Source organism: Trachypithecus francoisi, unplaced genomic scaffold, assembly GCF_009764315.1.
Source record: "Trachypithecus francoisi isolate TF-2019V2 unplaced genomic scaffold, Tfra_2.0 Lachesis_group0, whole genome shotgun sequence".
Classification (NCBI taxonomy): Eukaryota; Metazoa; Chordata; class Mammalia; order Primates; family Cercopithecidae; genus Trachypithecus; species Trachypithecus francoisi.
Window position 1 is genome coordinate 78,868,358 of NW_022681453.1, and position 19,593 is coordinate 78,887,950.

A 19,593-nucleotide genomic window follows, 5' to 3' on the forward strand; every position below is an offset into this window, starting at 1 on the left:
TTTGTTATTCATATAGAACGCCTTCTGATCACATCTGAGTTTATGCTAATGAAGTAACATAGATGGAGGCCTAGCTTCAGGATGGGGCTGGACACCAGAAAGACTAAGTGACTAAGTAGAGTATTGGAAATTTCAGCCTCACCCACCAATCTCCAGGAAGGGGAAGGAAGGTAATGACTGGAGATTAAGCTCCATAAAAACTTCTTGAACAAGATTTGATGAGCTCTGGGTTGGTGAACACATCAGTGTGTTGGAAGGTGGCACACCCAGAAAGGGCATCAAAGGGACACATCCTTTATCCTACCCCATACTTTGCATTATGCATCTATTCCATTTGGCTGTTCCTAAACTGTGTCCTGCATAATAAACCAGTAAACATAAGCAGAAGTTTTCTGGGTTTCGTGAGCCATTCTAGCAAATTTTTTAACCTTAGGAGGGGTTTGTGGGAACCACAGATGTATAGCTGGTCAGTCAGAATACTGTGACAACCCGGACTTGGAACTGATGTCTGAAGTGTGGACAGTCTTGCAGGACTGAGCCCTTAATCTGTGGGGTCTGTATTATCTCCAGGTAGTTAGTGTCAGAATTGAAGTGAATTACTGGACACCAACTTGGTGTGCAGAGAGTTGGAGAATTGCTTGTTGGTGTTGGAAAACACCCCAGAAAAGGTAATGTAAAGTTACTACGTAATAGCATTTTGGAGTTGTAAAGAACTCTAGTAATCAGCTAAACCCAACTATTACTTAATGTAGATGAGCAAACCAAGGTAGAAATTGTAAAATGGCATGTCCAGGTTCATATAATTAATAGAAAGGGGTAATTTTCCCCCAGACATTCATCCTGTTATTCTTAACATTTTTAATACAATCATCACTTGTGAAGATTGACATATTCTCAAATTGTATTATGTGTAACAAAGAAATCAATAAATGAGTCCAGAACATACACTTTTAACATATTTAAAATAAGAGTTTCAATGATCCTCTGGCTGGTAAATAACCCATTCTTTCCAAATCTGCCATATTTTAATGATGATGAATCCAATGGCAATATTCATTCTGTAGTTTAGAAAACAGAGAGCTAGTGCTATGATTATTTTATGTTTCAATTCATATTTTTGCCTTTGTTTTATTTCACTGTGATTTTTATTAACTGAATCTCTGAGAGTTGTGTGAATGTGAATGTTTACTGAATACTTAAATTCAGGAGAGTCACTGTTTGTATTCCTGTTGTCTTGTTTATTTTTAAGTCAAAATTCTAGTACTTCATGTTTTTATTTAATCAATAATCTGACTCCTTCATATGTGCTTTAAACATAAAATCATAAACATATATGTTTCCAGATTGACCTGAATAGTTACAAACATAACTGAATGCGTACAATTGCAAATTTTTTTTCCTTCCACTATATTTACCTAAGAGGCTGAACAGCTGTCTCTCAAGCAAACAGTGTAGTCTTTACCATCCTGACACAAGAGTATTATATTCTTTAAAGGGAACCCTAATAGGTACTAAATGTCAAAAATGCACTTGAAAACTCTTAAAAATTAAACTTGAACTAAAATAACCAAGAAAACCTAATATTAAGATTTATGTCTCAAAGTAAAATAATTGACAACTCTACTCTAACCAGCCTATCTGCCAGAAAATTTTACTTGGAATTCCTAAGATATCTTCACCTTAAGTACTCCCTTAAGAAGCTTATTTAAATGAGTCCCTTTGTAGTTAAAAAATCTATTTTCCTCTCCCTTACAATTAGAATAATATGTGATTGCATGGCAATGGCTACTATGGCCATCCAGACATTCCTTTGTGCTGGTATTGCTTACATTTCAGTTTTAAAAGATGTGCTTTTCTCCAATACGCTTTACTTTCAATAATTCCAATTGCATTATTTTCTGGTATGAAAAACCAGAATACCTTATTGGCAGCCTTGCATTCTAAAGGGATGCAATTGATTCTTAGGATAAAAGAGCCTCTATCCAACATACTTTAGCATAAGCAGGTATTATGCACCATATTCCTTAGGACAGATGAAACCCATAGTAGCACAAATTTAAATGTATATCTCAATGCTGCAGTGATGGTTTCCTGTAAGTATGCATAGAAAATAAAATGCAAATAAATACACTATTTAGGGCTGCCACTACTGAGGCAGCTGTGGGAAGACAGCCACGTTTTTTCTTAATTAAAGTTTTTTACTTTGCTTCAGTTAGTCAATTTAACACTCTTCAAGAGGCATAATGTATATAGTGAGCTAGTATTTAAACAGTGAGAGCAGCTTAACATTCAGATCCTGCAGACTGTCTGACAGTCTTTTTGGAAGAATCTCTAAAGACTAGGTGGTACCTTTAATTGTGAACAAATAAACATTAGTCTGGATCCTGTGAACAATTCAACAGATGAAATGCGACAGAAGTTGTCTCTGCAGGTGGGTTAACAGCTAATGTCAAATACCTCTCCATCTTCACATCTTAGAAAAAGCCTTATAGCAGAGAGATAGAATAATTTTTTTTCTGTCATGAATCTCCAAGACCTGAAAACATCTGTTTTTCATAAAAAATGTGATGCATGCCAAAGGCTAGGCCCTCTCACTCTCTAAGAGACAAAGCTTTTGATCCTTTGAAACAACACCATTTCATTTTATAAGATGTATTTAAACTATCTCCTATCTTATTTCTCTGAAGCTGAAATCATTGGAAAAATTAGCCCTCTATATTTAATTGCCTATAATTTTGCTATCAAAATGGCCCATCAAAGTGCTCTACAGAGGAGTGATTGAAAATGAGAGACAAATGTCTAGCTATCTGCAAAACTAATTTGAGCACTAAATTAGAATCACTGTTTTTGCTTTGCCTGTATCTCCTTCATTTGCATCTTGTATACATACCACCTACAAAATGCATATCTTTCTTTCCCACATCTCTCTATCTTTTTAACATTATGCTAAATGATGATACCAGAATGCGTCTGTCGGCTGAACTCGCAATCAGATTGATTTTAAAGAATCAAATCCCAAGTGTAGGAAATGAACAAATTTTAGAGATGTTGTTGATTTAAACATCTATAAATGTGTAGTTGAAGGGAGGAGGCAAAGTACATATGAGAACAAAATGGTAACCTTTAAATAATATATGGTTATTTAAAGACATCTTTGTGACTTTTCAGAGTCCCAATAAAGTGCATGACTAATTCTGTAATTTCTCCTATCTCAACCATAATTAGTTTCACATCATCTTCCTGTATAACCACTTGCTCAACGTTTATCTTCTCTTTTTTTTTTTTTTTTTTTTTTGAGATGGAGTCTCACTCCTGTCACCCAGGCTGGAGTGCAGTGGCACAATCTCAGCTCAATGCAACCTCCACCTCTTGGGTTCAAGTGATTCTCCTGCCTCTGCCTTCTGAGTAGCTGCGATTACAGGTGTGCACTACCGCATCTGGCTAATTTCTGCATTTTTAGTAGAGACAGGTTTCCTTATGTTGGTCAGGCTGGTCTTGACCTCCTGACCTCAGGTGATTCTACCACCTCATCCTCCCAAAGTGCTGGGATTACAGGCATGAGCCACCGCACCTGGTCAATTTTCACCTTGTTTCAAAAAGCATTGCTCTTCTTGTTTCAAAAGGTATTGTTCTTCCTGTTTCAATAGGTGTAACTTCAAATAATGACATTAGCATAAGACTGTAACAGGTGGGATAGGAAATATTTTGCTATAGTATGTTGTCTTGTGATTCATGAGCCTCTTCCACTCAAGAAATTAATGTCAGCCTTGGCCCAAGTTGGACTAGGACTGCCTCACCGTTTGTTGTATGCTCTTTCCAATGTTGTGTTTTTACTAAAATGAATGATGAGGCATAAAATAGAGATGAACACATGTAGTAATTTTCCAAGTAGAAAAATTTAGGGAGGTTATGATTTTATGAAGTTGCTGGGCTTAGATGATCTATAAGCGGTTCAAAAACCTAGGCAACTTTAATTAAATTCAAATATTCTAATTCAATTTTAGTCTTTGTATTACAGAGATGTGTGTTTTTCTGAATCCTTAAGAGAATGAAAACTGATGGAATAATTATGTACTACTATTGCGATGTTACTAAAATCAAAGATTTGTTGCTCCCTTTTCTATTTCCTCACATTTAGCATTCACAGAATGTGAAAGTAATATAGATATTACAAAATATCCGATGATTCACAGGAATTTCCTAGAATTTTCCTTGCTACACAGCTGTAGAACACATGAAAGAGAAAATTTTAAAATGTGAAGAACATTTTCTGTATATATGTGTGTGTGTATATATGGGTGTGATTTTAGATGTATAATTATATATGTGTGTGTGTGTGTATATTTTCAGTAAAAAAAAAATAAGTAAAACAAGAGAAATTAAAGCATGAAGGAAGATGGGATGCCATTTTCATCAGAAAATTGTGGCTCCACAAATCACCCATGCCATTTTATGTGCATGCTTTGTCTGTGCTGCTTGTCTCTGCCTGGACCGAATGCACTTGTCACCATTTGGGTTCTCTGAGAAGCAGATTCTGAGATGCAATTAGCTGCAGGAGTCTGTTTATTCCCAGTTTTATTGGGGTATAATTGGCAAATAAAAATTATACATATTGAAGATATATGATGTAGTGTTTTGATACACATATATGGTAAAATGAATATCACGATTCTGAGAGCTAATTAGCGTATCCATCACCTCACATGTTACTTTTCTTTTTTTTTTTTTTTTGGGTGGTAAGAATACTTACGATCTGTCTTAGCAAATTTCAAGCACACAATACATTGTCACTAACTATTGTCACTATGCTGCATGTTAGATCTTGAGACTGTATTCATCTTATAACTAAAATTTTGTACCCTGTGGTCAACCTTTCCCCCTTCCCTCCACACCCCCCCTCCACAAACCTACACTCCCAAACCCTGGTAACCACCCTTCTAATCTCTGTTTCTATTAGTTTGACTTTTTTAGATTCCACATAAGATTCTTATTAGAGAGTGCTCTGGGACTTAAAACCTATGAAAGGGAGGAAATGTAATCAGGATTGGATGGAGAGAGAAATTGGTTAGTGATTCAGTCTCAACAAAGCTATCATCCAACCCCACAGAAAGTTATTCAGCAGGACCAGATCTTTAGAGTTGTCCCAGTTAAGGGTGAGAGGCCTGAACATGTATACCTTGATATTCATCAGTCACTGGGGATGGGTTATCCCAGAAAGAGGCATGTGCTTAGCTGCAGTTGTTTGTTTTGCTTATTATTTTTAATTGGGGGCCATCCCAAACAGGGCTGTCAGCTGAGGGCTGTCTTGCTGAACTCCGTGCAGTTGGGGGAGCAAGTCTTACCTTACTCAAGGGAGAGAGAGTGATTCGTGGCATTCACCAAGCACGTCTTCCTGTTTTCTACAATGTAAATTTCTATAAATATCCTAGGACTCATGTAAAATATTATCATATCTATGAAGACTCCCCTGATTTCTCATGTGGAATTGGCTATCTCTTTTTCTATGCAACTACTGATTATGTACAAACATATCATAAACTTCTAAAAATTATATTACCATTTTTTTGAATATTGGTGTTTCCTACTTACACTCTAAGCTGTTTGAAGACCAGGCACTATGTCTTATCCATCTTTGTATGTTATCATCTAGCATAGGGCCATGTACATACAAGTGTTCAATAGAAAAAGAAAGATAAATGGACAAATTGCAACAAAGAATTGTGAATATGCTAGTCCTTACTGAAAAGTAACTAATATACAATATCAAGAAAATCCCACAGAATAAAGGGGTAAAGTTTGCCCTTTGAAAATAGTATACATTGAAGACAATGAGCAGGCCATGCTGTGTAGTGGCTAAGTGTCCCAGGGTATGGCAATGATACATTTGATTAAATTGAGCAAAGAGTCAATCAATGCCTAGTATATGCCAGATAGTGTAGTAAAGAATGTGAAAGAATAAATATTTTTTAAAGTAGCATAACAGTGTCTATCCTCTAATAAGAGAAATAAAGCAAGAGACAAATTAAAATAGAAGGGAATAGGTTTTACACAACTCTCATAAAAAATAAATACAAATTTTTTCATGGGAAGGAGTTCAAGGAATGAAATAATATAACCAATTAGAAAACTTAGAACAGACTTGATGAAGGTTATAGCATTAGAACTTGGTCTTGATTTGGGCTGGGCACTGTGGCTCACTCCTGTAATCCTAGCACATTGGGAGGCCGAGGCAGGTGGATCACGACGTCAGGAGACGGAGACCATCCTGGCTAACATGGTGAAACCCCGCCTCTACTAAAAATACAACAACAACAACAAAAATTAGTTGGGCGTGGCAGTGTGCACCTACAGTTCCAGCTACTTGGGAGGCTGAGGCAGGAGAATCGCTTGAACCCGGGAGGCAGAGGTTGCAGTGAGCTGAAATCATGCCAGTGCACTCCAGCTTGGGCAACAGAGTGAGATACCATCTCAAAAAAAAAAAAAAAAAACTTGGCCTTGATTTTTTTATAAGCGATTATGATCAGTTTGAGCATGTGTCTAGTTCAGGTACTCTGAGAAGCAGTGCCAGGAGGGAATTAAATGTGGGGAATATTTGTAGGACAAAATATCTGTGAGGAATATTGGGAAATATAACAGGAATAGGCAGGGAGAACCCTTAGGAATTAATGCAGGCAGGTAGAAGAATTTAGTAAGAAGAGTCTCAGGCTGATGGGGAAGCCTCAGAGCAAAGACTGCACATCCCAAGACCGCCACAATCAGTTATTGACTGGGAGCAGCCCGGGAAAGATATAGCCATGGTATGAATGTTGTGCTGGATCACAAAGAGGAGGCAGCTGGAGGCTGTCCACACCCCTCATAGCCAGCTCTCTCTTGAAGTAGGATCTGAGTAATGCATACCCATGGATGTCACAGGTGAAGAAAGGAAACATTTCAGGAGAACAAATATGTGGCTTAAGTCATGAGGACATGCTGCTGAAATCTTTGGTTAATAGATATCACCATGTCCTGTGAGTCACCAGTGGCCTCTACACTAAGCAGTAGTAGCAAGCAATATTCTAAGTGCCATTGCTATTTTGTTTATTTTCTTATTTTTGTTTTGTCAATTTGTTTACATTTTCTTCTTTTTTCTTCTTGCACCAAGAACATGGCCATGTGCTCAACAGCCATCATGGCCTTCTAATGATGGTTGAAAAAATATAAAGGCCAAGGTTAGCTTTTCCTCACAAGTGGCACTCAATTATAGTCTGTTATCATTGTCTTATCTTATGTGGGCCTTTCTCACAAAGAATGTGAACCTTTCAGTCAGTTTGATTACATGCTCTTTTCTAACAGAAAATATTTTCAGTGCCAAAAATATTCCAAAATTATTCACATATGGGTATGTTGGTAAAATATCCATTGCTGCATCTCAGCTCTAGTATTTAACAACCTTCTACAGAAAATCAGCTTTTGACAGGTGGTTTATGTGTTCAGTTCTAAAGAGGTGCTTTCCCTGAAAGAAAACAAGAAGCACATGGCAGGACATCCTAAATATTCTTTGTAAAAATGTTTTGGCAATCATGTATTTGTATAATTTAAAAGTATCCCTGGTGACTGTGGCAACCTGACCAAGGCCAGGTGCTGGGCCTCAATTTGTTATTTCTTTCAGCTTCCTCTGAAAATGCACTTCATGTTCTCTAAAAGTGTTGTGACGACCAATTGTATTAATGGAATGAGAGACTTTGCTCCAATAACAGCATCCTGCATGTCAAATACTAACTTCTTTGCTCACCCTCTTGATTATCTGTCAGCAGTGGAGCATGCTTTAGGAGGGCAGATGCACATTGCCTTAACATTCTTAATGACTCCGAGAATTCTGTACCACACATCTCTAAAGCAAAATCAGCAGGAGGCCTGAACAAAGCCAGTGATTTCTAACACTGTATCCTATGGTACCAGGTGACGGCCCAGAGCATACAAAAGGGGAGAATAGATGGATGGGTCAGAAATTCCCTCAGAAGAAAAATGAGTGCTGGAGTAGGGAGTGCTATGTGGTGGCACATAATTCGTAACCACCAGGTTTAAGATCTGGGTCCTCATTGAGCATTTCAATATGTTTCCTGATACAGAGGTCAGGCAGAAAAGGACTTAAGGTGAACTGGAGATGGTGGACTGGGAAGAGTTGTATGAAAGGCTAAAGGGCAGGTTGCTTGTATCAAACATTCTTCTCATGCTAGCATCTTAGAAATAAACAATTTATATGATAACAAGCATATGGGGTAGGGATAGGAGGTGAAAGAAGGAGATGGCCCTTAAACAGTCTGTATCTTGTATACCTTTAATTTATATCAAGACTTTTTGTCTCTATGTGTTTTGTTTTTTATTTTGTTTTTAGCTATGCTTATCTGCCATTCCTTTTCCTCAGAAAGGAGAATTCCAGAACCACGTAATGAAATTGTACTTAATACTGGAAAAAAGACAATATTTAACTGTCCCATATATACTATACAGCAGCAGAGATTGAGAATTCTATTCTTTCCCAGTAACAATTTTCACTGTCTGAGAAAAACAGATCTCCCTTCTACTGGGCCTTGAACTAAAGACTTCGAAATCTCAAGGCATTTGCATTTTTACAGGACCTCAAAAGTTTACTTGGAATAAATGAATCTCTGATGAATGTAATTTATATTAGAAATAGCACAGATGTGTCCTGAGTTTCCAGGAGAAGGATGGATCAACATTCATTGTCTATCATAAATTCCGCATTAGTTAGGCCCTTACACTGAAGAGAAAGATCTTTGTTCATTGCTAACTGTGTGGCATACTATCAGATTTGGGCCGAGGTAAACTGTCGTTATCCCGACTTTCTATAGAGAACTCACAATCCGGTTTTCATGCTTCTTTACCTTGCCTTGTCCTCACCCATAAAAATAATTTTGACAGAACAAAGAACTAAAACTAAATAGATTAAAGTTTTAGTCATCTTTTCTCATTTTATGTTTCCTCTTAAGTTTTGTATGTGTTATTGCATATTTTGCCTTTCTGTTCAAACATCTTTTCTGAGTGGCCTTTGCTATTTGGAGTACCACTATGTAGACTCTAGAAAATAAAGTCCTATACCAGAAAAGATTCAAATTTGAAATATTTTTGAATATGTAATTCATCTCTTAATAATCACACACTTACTGTTGCATAAATATACTGACCTAATTATTCTCTGCTACCTCCTTCACTGCCATTATCACCACCTCTCAAAATTTCTCTATGATCATTTCCTCCTTTATATAATTTTTAACCTGTTCACACTTCTGAACTCTCAAGACTTTTGTACCAAACTGGCAAACTGATTTATTTTTCACTGAAAAGCAAATATATAGCCCTGTCCTTTGCAATTCTCTATGTTTCTAACTTTATATATACTTTATAGAAAAATAGCTCTAGAATTAAAGAATATTAACACAGGCTTTACAGTAGAATGTTTTCATTTCATTTCATTTCTTCTGAAGTAGAGGTCCTGTTTAATATTGAACTACAAAAGGCACTTGAGGAAATGGCAACGGACTCAGTCAGCACCATAACAAAGGGACCAAATGCCAGAAGATCCAGAGGAAGGAGAGATCAGCTCCAGTTGGGGAGATCAAGGAAAGCTCCCTGAAGGAGACGTATTTTGGTTTGGTCACTGAAGCATGGGTAGTGTTCAAGTGTAGGACAGTAGATAGAACTTGGTCGACTTCAAACTGCTAGATGCTGCCCAGGGAATGGTACTTGGAGATAAATGAGCACAAGAGCAAACAAGGATGCATAGAGGAAAATTAACCAAATTTCCATTCAGAAAGGCAAAAACTAATAAATGAGTCCTGGTTGCTGTAATCTACTAGTGTGTTTTGGGGATTGCAGGCAGTTTATGTATTAATTTTGACCTAAAATGGAATTAAGTTGCATGGAATAACAAGTTCATCATTTCATTCTTTCTTTCTTTCAGGACCTTTTTCTCCTTTTTCCTTTTGTAAGATGTTTTAGAATTTCATTGATTTCCAAACATGAATAAATATTATTATTTAAAGCCATTTATTTATTCATTTATTTCTTGACATTAAGTATTGAGTATCTAATGTGTTTTTGATACATCTCAATAGAGATATGCCTGGAGAAATACTTGAAGAAAATGTTTAAGTAACTTAAGAACTTCAGACTGTTCTTTATAAAATAAAATAATGGCCCTGTACTTCTCATATAATAAAACACACAATTTTGTTATCACTGAAAAATTTCTGTTGATAAAATTGAAATATAACGTTTGGTATTTGATAAATCTATTTGATGTTTCCCAGTTCTCTAGAGATGTTCTTCATATTATCATTTTATTAATCAAGATTTTATAAAATTTTATACCTGATCATTCCAATATCTGGATGAGCTGTAGGTCTATCTGTTTCTATTATTTAACTTTTTGGTTTTCTTACTTTCCTGTTACATTTTACTTGAATGCTGAGAATACTCTATCAGAAATTACAGAAATGCTATTCAGTGTATGTCCTTCCAGAAAAGTTGTACTCCCCCCACTTTTTTTTTTAATGACCAAAAGTTAAAATAGGGAAAACTAGAGTAATTTTCATCTGGAATTGAGCAAATTTTTTGAAACTGGAGAACTTTTCTATTTCTTGTTTGTCTAACTTCTATCATAGATCTCTAAGTGAAAGTTTGAGATATTTTTTTCACAGTACTCTCAGGATCTTCAAACTCACCCCTTTCCTGGGGGCTGCCCAGCATTGTGAAGACTGTCAAAAGCTTTACTTGGCTTCTCAGCAACTCTACTGCTTTGTTTGGCTCTTCTCTTGCTCTACCGACAAATCTTCAAATGTCTTGAAAGGAAAGGCACTATACAATGTCAGTGTGTTTCCTGTTTCTCCCGAACTTTGGCACCTCAAATCTGGCTGTTTGGAAAGATGGAATACAAAATTTTGCCTCTCTATTAACATAACTGCTAAAAAGTTGGATTGCTTTTCCAGTATCTTAGCTATTGCTTTCTGCTTAACTTTTTTGACTTTCTGGTCTTTCATTATTATTTATGAATAAACATTTTGAGGCAAAACAGCACCACAATGTGCTTCCTTACTTGCAGTACTTTGCTCGGGCTGCCTTAAGAAAGTACCATATACCTGCTAGCTGAAGAGAAGTTAGTTATCTTACAGTTCTGGGGTCTAGTAGTCTAAGATCAAGGTGCAGCAGGATTGATTTCTTCTGAGAGTTGTGAGGCAATGATGCAGGGCAAGCAAGCCCCAAAATTGGGACTTAGTTTGGAAGGGTTCTTGGGTGTATTCTGGAAAGAATTCAAGTATGAACCAGTGGTGTTAGATGGCAACCTTTACTGAAGCAGCAGTGTTCAGCAGCAGCAAAGGTACTTCTCCATGTGGAGTGGGGATGCTCCACAGGCAGTGTGCCCAGAGTAGCAGCTCAGGGCCAGTTATGCAGTCATATTTATACCCACTTTTAATTACATGCAAATTAAGGGGCAAGTTATTCAGAATTTTTCAAAAAAAAAAATGGTGGTACTTTTGGGTCACTGCCATGGAATGGGGTAGTACCTTTTGGGTGTTGCCATGGCAATGGTAAACTGATATGACACTGATGGGCATGTCTTGTGGAGAGGTGCTTTTGCCTCTTCCCTGCTAGACTTCAGTCGGGTGCAGAGTCAAGTCCCTGCCTCCTACAATGGGAAGAATATGTTTCAGGCTTCTCTTGTAACTTCTGGTTATTTTCTGGCAACCTGGTATTTCTTGGCTTATAAAAGCATCACTCTAATATCTGTCTTTATTTTCACATGACATTCTCCCTGTGTGCCTGTTTCTAAACTTCCCTTCTTTTAAGGACAACAGTTATAGCAGACTGGGTACCCTCCTTATTCTCAAAGGAATTCATCTTAATTTAATTACATTTGCAATGACCCTATATTCAAATAAGTTCATATTGGGAGGTACTGATGGTGCAGACTTGAACACATGAATTGAGGGGACATGGTTCAACCTCTAAACTGCTCTCAGAGCTCTATAATTCTCAAGGCCTATCACCTTGGGTAGCTTTCTCCAGTCTTCAGACTGCATTTTTTCCAACTTTTCTAATTGCTATTGACAGTATGATTGGTCTGATATCAGCTAGTCAAGAATGATCAGAAATAGAGTCTCAGGTTTGACCTGAAATTGGTAATTAGTCACAAAAGTATCATGTCCTCAAGATTCTCTGCAATAATTTGACTAACCAAGGGTAGGAACAGAATTGAGAATGTCTGTCCTAATGCCTTATTAGTTTCCATTTTACTTAATCTTTCCACCACTTTTGAATTTGACTTATCTAAGTTAGTTTGAAGGCCATAGATGAGAGTTTTATACAAAAATCCAAGAGAAAGGAAGATGGCTAAAATGGCATTCAAGAGGGTCTATATCTGTGCAGCTGCAGAAAAAAGACACATTACCAGTTATTAGTGAAGGCTAAATGTTAAGACTATAGAGTGAGTAACAGTTTTAAAGTTTTTCCAAAATTCACCTAGGAACTCGTATGGCTAAAGAGTTTGAAGTAGTTTACATTTTTTATCATGACAGCAACAGCAGTAAGCAATGCCAGTTGCAGTACATACAACAAAAACAAGAATTTCCACCACCCAGTCAAAAGTTTCATTTCCCATTTAAAAACAGCATTACTACGGATGTCATAGATAAGTGATAGTAACATTGGATCCACCTATTTCCTTAGTTTTCAGGTTTTATTTGGTTCTATCAGTTCAGAGCTTTTTGATTTGCTGTATTCAAGGGAAGTCACTACGCTATCACCACATTTCATTTCCTTATAACACATTTTTTATCTCTTGTGAGAATTGATCCATATGTTTTTCAAGAAGGCAGTCCAACTATTGTAATAGCAATGCTTGATATATGTTACCTCCTTTCCCATTTTTTTCATATAGTATATGTTTGCATTTTTGAAGACTCCATATTCACTTGATTTATTGCTGCTTAATATTGAACAAAAGGGTATATTGAGGGCCTTAAGCAGTCATTTTTTTTAACAACAGATGCTGACTTCAAACTCTAGCTATAGCGTTTTTGCTGAGTAAAATCATGGGTAATTTTCTTTTCACACTGTGGTTCAACATATAGGAACATTGCATATTCCACAGACTTATTATAAACATTAAAGGAGATAAGTAAATTTTCTTAGAATGTCTCCTACATATTAAATGACCAGACAATAAGAGTTATTATTATTAATGAACAGAAATAGCTTGAAACCACATTTCCTGCTGCACTGAAGAGTGAATTCTCTATTTGAGACGCATATGCTTTCTCAATCTCCAAATGCACACACATTCAAAATCAGACTATATATGCATAGATGCATTTAAAAATATATACATATGCATATGTATATGCACTCATACATAAATGTATATGTGCACTTACCTATATATGTGTGTGTGTATATATATGTGTATGTATTTTTTAATTTTTATTAAATCTATTGTATTGGGAAAAAAATCACAGAACATTTACCTTGCCAAAAAGTTAAGGATTTTAATGTTGTCTAAAACTATAAAAGAGAAAAGCAGGATTGTTAAAGCTTTAAGGATTGTTACCCTCCACAGGAGGAATGTGAATGAAAGCAGGGTAAGAAATGTAATACTGAGAATATTTTATAATGACGTCTTCTCAGACTTTATTGTGATTCATTTTTTATTAAAGCATCGATTTTTAAATGCTTTATTTTCGCTAATATTTGGCATACCATCAAAGATGCCTTCTTTAAAGGTTATTCTTTTTTTATTCAGCATTATATTTAGAGATTTGCTGAATCCTGTAATATTTTATTTATATCTTCCTTTATTCTGAAAAAAATGAATTAGAAGGAAGAAACCTTTGATATAATAACATAGAATGGACTAAGTATTGATTAATAAATCTCACAGGAACTTATTCTAAAATGAAAGTCTTTTAATAGACAGAAGAATGCGTTCGAATGAGGGCAGTGAGTGAGAACCACAAATAAGTTTTTGTCCATGACAATTATTTTATAAAGATGTTACTCAGGAACAATATTGAACACAGTTAGTTATATACTCATTCATCACTGGCACATTTTACATTCTTAGAAGTCTATGATTTAAAATATTGGCTCTAATTATCTTTGATATGGTATTCTAACTTATTTAGAGAAGAAAAAATAGACATAATGAAGCATGTTTATCAGCTAAATATATTTTCATTGGCCAGTGATCAAGCCAAATTTGTCTTTCCAGCTGCCACCCTGGAATCTTCTTGACACATGTTATTTACATCACTGTTTCAATCTTGCCTGGTAATAATAATAGTAATAGTAATAAGTATAGTAATGATAACTATTCTAAGGAAGAGTTTATAAGGATTTAATATAGGCAGATGCTCCTGGATTCCTTTAACTGTAGATATTGTAAAATGCATAGACGTTATATGCCTGTATCAAAACGTCACGCGTACTCCATAATGATACACCATTATTATGTACCTATAATAATTTTTAAAAACTAACAGAAAATAAAATCCCATGTGTATTTATTAAATCATACTTGAGTTTTAGAATGTAAAAACAAACACACACACACAAAAAGCAAACTAAAACCACCTCGACACCCCCCTCTTGTATTTATCTTCAACGTGTTCTCTTGCTGGTGTCTGTGGCATTCAGTATCTCTTCTCCTTCCTTTACTAGTGAGCACGAGCAAGGTTTTCAACTGTGGCACAAAACACATCACTTCAGTTTTCTCTTTCATCCTCTCTTAGCACTTACCCTACTTGAACATTATTTCACTAAACAAAAGCCCTTTTCATTATTGAAGTTTGTGCTTGCTATCTTATATAATAAATAACTAAAAGGAGATAATATAAGTAAATTTAACACAGTTAAATTTATATCATTAACATATAAATTTAATTTAATAACAGATGCTGACTTCAAAATCTAGCTATAGCATTTTTGCTGAGTAAAATCATGGGTAATTTTCTTTACACACTGTGGTTCAACATATAGGAATATTGCATATTCCACAGACTTATTATAAACATTAAAGGAGACAAGTAAATTTTCTTAGAATGCCTCCTACATATTATACATTTATAATTTACATTTAATATAATGCATTTAATACATTGTTAAAACAATTCAATCAGGCCAGGCATGGTGACTAACACCTGTAATTCCAACACTTTGGGAGGCCAAGGTGGGAGGATCACTTGGGCCCAGGAGTTCCAGAACAACCTGCGCAAGGTAGGGAGACCACATTTCTAGAAAAAATACAAAAATTAGCCCAGTGTGTTGGTGAATGTCTGCAGCACCAGCTACTTGAGAGACTGTTGTGGGAGGATTGCTTGAGCCCAGGAGGCTGAGATTTCAGTGAGTTGTGATTGCACCACTGCACTCCAGCCTAGGCAACATAGTGAGATCCTGTCTCAAAAAGAAAAGAAAAACCCTTTATTGTGATAGCAGTACTGCTATGTAATTAATAATACAGAGAAATAGACAGGGAATTGTATCTTTGGCCAAAAGTCATGTCCTCATCCAGCCATAGGAAGAAAAGGAAAAACTAGATGTCGATAATACTTGGAGATATCCCTTATAATTATCTGTATCATGTTATAACCTTTGTACAGACACATTTACCCTTTTTGAAGATTAATCGTACATCTCATTAATATGATAGGGTAGCCAGCCTTATGAGGTAAAGTCTTCTAGAGATGAAGTGTAACATTAGAATGCAGGACTGTTAATTTTAGATATCAGCTTGACTGGCTCATGACATGCCCTGAAATCTGGCTATCATTATTTCTGGATGTGTCTGTGAGGATGTTTCCAGAGGAGATTAGCATTAGAGATCTGTGCACTCGGTAAAGCATATTGCCCTCCCTAATGTGGGTGAGCATTATCCAATCTGTTGAGGGCCTGAACAGAACAAGAGGCAAAAGAAATGAGAATTTGACCCTTTTTCTTTCTGCTTGACTGTTGAACTGAAACACTGGACTTTTCCTGCCCTTGGACTGAAACTTACACCATCAGTTCCCTTTGTTCTCAAGCCTTCCTACTGGAACTTCCTACTGGAAGACGGTGGGATTTGTCAGTGTCCATAATCTGTAAGCCAGTTCCTCATAATAAATCTCTCATTCTCACTCTCTTTCTCCTTTATTGGTTCTTTTTCTCTGGAGAATCCTGACTAATATGTACAAATGCCCAAACTATATAAGATGCTGTTGACTGTTGAATAAATGTACAGCTCCTTGACAAGATCTGTCAGACTATAACATAGAGAAATTTGTATAAAATTTAATGCCTGTAGCAACATCAAAAACAGGTATTATTGTTAAATAATATCTGTTAAATAATTGATATCTGTTAAATAATTGGTAAATAGCCCCATTATTGGTCCTAAGACTAGCTTTTATGCTGAAAGTGCGGAAAGACAATGAGTAAGTTCAGCTCAGAGCCAATGGTCAACATAAAGAAAAAAGAAGGAAGAAACAAATTTGTTCTACAATTGAAATACAATGTTATTAGTGTATCCAGATGGAATCTATCACTCCTGACCAGTGAAAACAGCTAATTGAAAACAAAGATCTTTTATGCTGTATCTGTTTTGTTTTTTTTCCTATTGACTTCCTGTTACAGAAAACACATATTATCTCTTATGCACTCCTCCTCTTCCCACACCCTCTCAATCCCGTTGTTTGAAGCAATAATCAATGTATGTGTTATTATAACCTATAGCCAAATAATGTCTGTGATTACTTTCTATTTTCCTGTGTGACTTTCTATTTTCTTTGAATTAGTAATTGCCTAATATTTTCATTTGCAATTTTTGAGTCATATAAATTTCTGCATGAACCAATTATTTGGAATATATTTATTCCTTTTGTTTCATAGAGACCTCTGCCCTGGAGCATTTTTTCTTCATAATCTAATCAGGATCTTCATTCATAGTAAGACTCTCTTCTGTTTTCTGTTACATTTTTTAATACCTTATCATAGATCCAATTTCTCCCTCTTTCTTAGTCTACGTATTTGCTATGGCAGAGGCCATTCTCTACTAGCTTTCTGAAAAGATATGTAAGAGACAGGAAAGTTTTCAGTCTTTTCTTCTCTGAACATTTATTTATTATACTCTCTTATGTGTTTATAGTTTGACCATTTATTAAATTCTATTTAGAAAAGTTTCAAATTATTTTTACAGTCCTCTAGTATCTCAAATTGCTATTGAGAAGTCAAATTTCACTGTTTCCTGTTTTTTAAAGTGTACTTTTACTAGTCTTCCATTTACCCTGCATACCCTAAAATTTTACCACAATACCTATTGCAAATGTTTATTCATTGTGCTCTCATTAAGACATTTCACATGGAAAAATAAACTTTATATTCATGATAATTTTTCTCATAATATCTTTTGTAATTTTTCTCCCGAATAACTTCTTTTTTTTTTTTTTTGTCTCCTGGAATACTTACTTTTCAGATATTGGACCCACTGGACTGATTCACAATTTTCTAATCTTGTCTTCATTCATCATTTTATTTCCTGTGAAATTTCTTTAATTATATCTCCCAACCATTTTATTGAATTTTATGTTTTAGTTATCATGTTTTTAATTTCCAAAGACTTCCCTTGTTCTCTCATTGTTTCTTTATTCTAACATCATGCTCTTGTTTCAAGGTTAAAATATATTATTTTGTCTTACAGAGAATATGAGTTAGGTTTTCCATGTAGAGGTTTTTAAATAATTTCTCTATATTGTCTGTTTTCTCTAAGTTTCTATTACATGCTTATTAGTTTTGATCTCTAGTCTCCTGCTATAAGCTTTCCATAAATGTCTGTTGATTCCTGGCTATATATTCATATTTAGGAGTAAATATCTGAAAAGTTGACTTGGTCTTTTTGGATAGGCATAGCTTATCAACTGCTGGGGTCACTGAGGGTGATTAGTCTGGCAGTGAGATATTTTTGTACCTGGGGGACTTCAAATTTTATCATGTCTCATTTTGGGACACTTTGGTTTCTCCACAAATAAGAGTTCTCTTCTCTCCTGCCTGCATGGCTGTGAGCTTGGTTTCTGAGTTTTTGTATGATGGGAAAGGGGTGAAGAGAAAAGGGGTCACACTCGTTAACATGCTGATCTTTTCTGAAATTCCTTGCTTAAAACCAAGTCTTTCTAACTGTGCATCCCTTTTCTTGCTATCTCCATATTTGGATATATTCTGGCTCAGTTGCTGTCTTTTGTGAGTTACCAGTCAGAAGTCATAGAGTGGAATTAAAGAACTGGGGAATGTAACTGTTTCTTACACAGATTTCCAGCAAGTATAGCTTCTCTCACATGGAATGTCTCCAACTACCAAGCTTTTCTACAGTACGATTACAAACGATTTATGTCTTGTTACTATCACCCTCATTATACACTTAGACTTTTCAAAAATTTCTTCTGCTAAGTAATATGCCATTCTTTCTACTTTCCCCTTCATATATTTTTATTTATGGTTACAGATACCATCAAGTTTTACTAATGCTGGAGTTTGAGGCTTTGTTTCTTACTCTTCGCGCATGCCTGGGTGTGTGTGAGAGAGAGATTGATTGATTGATGAAAAAAGAAGGAAGAAACTTTTTAGCTTGCCAACTTTATACTGTAATTTATAAATAGACTTCTAATTAGCCTCTTACCTAAACATCAAAATCCCTATATGTGGCAATAAAGAGCACAAGTGCTATAGATAAGAAGAGTCAAGAGAGGACATAATCAGTAGAAATTTTTCTCTTAGAATTCAGCACTGCCTTGAGTGTTCATTCTTTCCCTTTTCATCCCCCCTATATCTTTCCCCTAAACACAATAACCAAGAAATTTTGCTGGGACCATAATTTTTAGAGGTTCAAGTAAGAAGCAGTATATTGGGGTATGTGTAGTTCATATTAGAATAAGATAATTTGGCCCCCAAAGAAAAGATGCAAAGCATAGATTCAGCTTGCATCCCTGCCAGGGTTTAATCAAATCATGTACATTTTAATCAAAATGTCTCCATTTAAATTGCTTATTTGTGCTTATGAAATTTGCCTTTTTCCAAAATGCATTCAGATAATCTATATATCTGAATGCATTCAGATAAACATATGCTATATAACATAGTGGTCAAGAGCATGAGTTCTAAAGCCAGAATGCTAGTTTTGAATTTTTGCATGTCTGTTTAACAATGGAACCAAGTATTCATCTTCCTTATGCCACAAGTTCTTCAACTGTAAAATGGGAATGTTACTGAAAACTACCCCATAGAGATGTTATAAAAATTCAATTAGTTTAAACACACAAAAAGCTTAGGACAATATGCAGTCAATTCTAAGGATTTATTTGTATACCAGAACCACAATTGTTCTCTGAATTAGGGATTTTATCCATAAAATATACAATTTGTAATAGTTGCAGACTTTGTGCCCCTAGATTTATCTGAGTAACATATGCTATGATCTGAATGTTCGTGTCCCCCAAAATTAAATGTCAAAACCTAACCCCAAATGCGATAGTATTAAAAGATAGAGCATTGGCCGGGCGCGGTGGCTCAAGCCTG